This window comes from Penaeus monodon, chromosome 14 (genome assembly GCF_015228065.2).
Source record: "Penaeus monodon isolate SGIC_2016 chromosome 14, NSTDA_Pmon_1, whole genome shotgun sequence".
Lineage (NCBI taxonomy): Eukaryota > Metazoa > Arthropoda > Malacostraca > Decapoda > Penaeidae > Penaeus > Penaeus monodon.
In genome coordinates this window covers 6697634-6700133 of record NC_051399.1, presented here as the reverse complement: position 1 = coordinate 6700133, position 2500 = coordinate 6697634, and the positions used below count along the sequence as shown (strand labels likewise).

Sequence of the window (2500 nt, the reverse complement as noted above, 5' to 3'; positions counted from 1 at the left end):
AATAAAAAACACTAATTTCATATTGAGAGGATAGAATAAAACTGGACTTTATTCATCTAATACCCAGTAAACAGTGTTATATGACCTTTAATGTCTAGCACATTTATTTGTTTTACAGCATTAACTATTACTACCCTGTAAGAGTAATCTTGTCAATTATAAATATACTTTACATTCTAAAAGCAGAGATGTTGTTTAAATGTTAATTATAAGAGACATAAGCAACATAATGAATTGTTATAGGCTAGTTTGTCCCTAAGCGGAAAATTCAAACAGCGGCTAAGCTGGGCAGGACATTCTCAATCACGCTCAGTAATCCCGTCATTGCGTTTGTCATGTGAGCCGTTGGTGTGTGTAGGGGGTGGGGGCATCCTGGGGTCTGCTGGAGGGGGAAGAGCAATTACAACAATAATACTGACGCTAAAACAACGTCACAGGGAATTTCCAACATGTAAATGTCAAAGTTCTCGGAATTAGGTATTACATATATATTGATAAGGTAATAATGGTCAGATTATATATGACAGTAACTATTATCTGCGTGAATGAATTAGCGATTGGACAGGAAACGGGGAAGTTAAGAGGTAAATCTAAAGGAAACGGAAATGAATACATTAACCCTTTATGCAGATACATTATGCGTGTCGTATGGTTATGGCCATTAGGGGCAATCAGTCTTTAACTGAGTTCTGTTTATGACGTGTCAGAGTCACTGGTTCATGCAAAAGGTCGATATTTTCTCATTTAAATGTGCATTTCCCTTACTAAATAGAATTTATACAATCATGTCTCTGCATGATTGTATAAATATTAATGAAAAGTGAAAAAAATAGTGCCTTATCGAGCATGGCGTTGTATTTTTAAAAGACAATACTTAGGCATAAGTCATAGAAACAAATTATTTCTCTAGATATAATAAAAACGAAGTAATCCTTAAAAACGACTATTCATCATATATACACCGTCGGCCTCCGGGATAGCAAGTGAGGTCGTATCCCTTAGTTCGATAGTCAGATGTGTTTCGTTCATGAGTTCAGTAGGGCTCTGTGCTCGTCTGTGTTATTTTTTTTAGATTTAACCACATGATTTCCCACACATCAGTAAGAAAATGACATGCAGGTAAAGATATAGTGCCATTCTGTCAGCAACCAAATTAGAATTCCCTAAAACGAGGATTTAAGAGAGGTAAAATGAATGAAAAAGGAATCAAGGCTGTGCAGTGAATGGTGTCGTTGTCAGATTCACAAATGTAAACACTGCCTTACGGGTGAAGTTATATAATCTCACTGTGCTATGGCATGAGAGAGATGGGATGAGTAACTGTCCAAGGTTATTGAGATACAAATAAGGTTAGACATAGAGCAAATGAGATTTCGGTAAATGTAATTGAAACCGCTTGTAGTAACTTCCGATTCATGACTTTTCGTAATAATATCGGCCGTGTTTTGTCGATTCCTCATGAGACTTGTTGTCAAGCACAACATTGTAATGTCAAGGAATAGTCGCGGTTTCCATGCTTCTTGCTCTTTAAGACGGCCACAAGCCACCACCATATCTATTTTGCTTAAAAAAACAAATTGATTCCTCATTTGAGTAGAAGGTAATTTTACAGAGCAGGACTGCATGACATGATGTTGTCTTGCAAGGCCAGCAATCAATCACATGTAAATTTACCGAGATACAGCTTGGTTTGTTTTCGTAAGTAACAAATTGCCAGGGAGGTGTACTAGCCATCTCTTGCCAGAATAGTGATGTTGGAGGATTGTTTGCCTGTACTTGAAAACATGGTTGATGGCTTTGGCTTTGAGGGCAAAGATGTGTGGACATTATACCGATTGCGGCTGGACATTTACTTTCTACTTTTACATTATGAGACAAGTGGCTGTTGCATCCGTCTTCTAAACATATACCAAAATTTCTAAAGCATGTTCAAGGCAACACCCCCCTGGCAAACATTTTCATCTTGGTATGCATGGCAAGATAGAGCTGAAACTTGGAAGTACTGAAATGACAGCTGTGAGCAATATTTTCTGCAGCCTTTTTCCTTTATTTGTGATGGTACCATTCATGTCTGCAGATTATTTCTTGTACCAACAACTGCATCTTTTTCATTAAGAATTTGATCTTCAATTTTCATAGCTTAGTGAGTCCATAATGTAAAGATCAACCATTTTATTTTTATATCTTATATTATATCCTACTTTCAGATTTATTTTGTAGGTTACGCTATTAGTTTTTTTTTTATGCTGTCTATTCTTAAGTAAATTTGAAATGTATTGTAAAATTTAGGGAGGGATTAGGGAAAAAAAAAAAAAAAAAAAAGACAGTTTGTTGTTCTAGAATTAGGCTTTATTATATATATTTAGAGAAGTATAGCCCTAAGAGTTTTCCCAGTTCCATTTAGGAGTTATGGCCCTGATACAACGACAATATTTTAATTTTTAGAAACTCAAAAAAGATTGTCTTTTATATTTCATTAGGTAGATGCTTTGAATATTTT

At 35.5% G+C, this 2500-nt stretch overlaps 1 protein-coding gene across 2 annotated transcripts in view; it reads left to right on the top strand.

Moving 5' to 3' along the window:
* The first annotated feature begins 1007 nt into the window (after positions 1-1007).
* The window catches only part of LOC119580819 (glycoprotein-N-acetylgalactosamine 3-beta-galactosyltransferase 1-like), a 53020-nt gene continuing 51527 nt past the window's right edge, over positions 1008-2500 (top strand). For both annotated transcript variants that reach the window (XM_037928954.1, XM_037928947.1), the window contains exon 1: positions 1008-1119. The gene's annotated coding sequence lies outside the window, so the exon portion shown is untranslated. The remainder of the gene's footprint in view (positions 1120-2500) is intronic.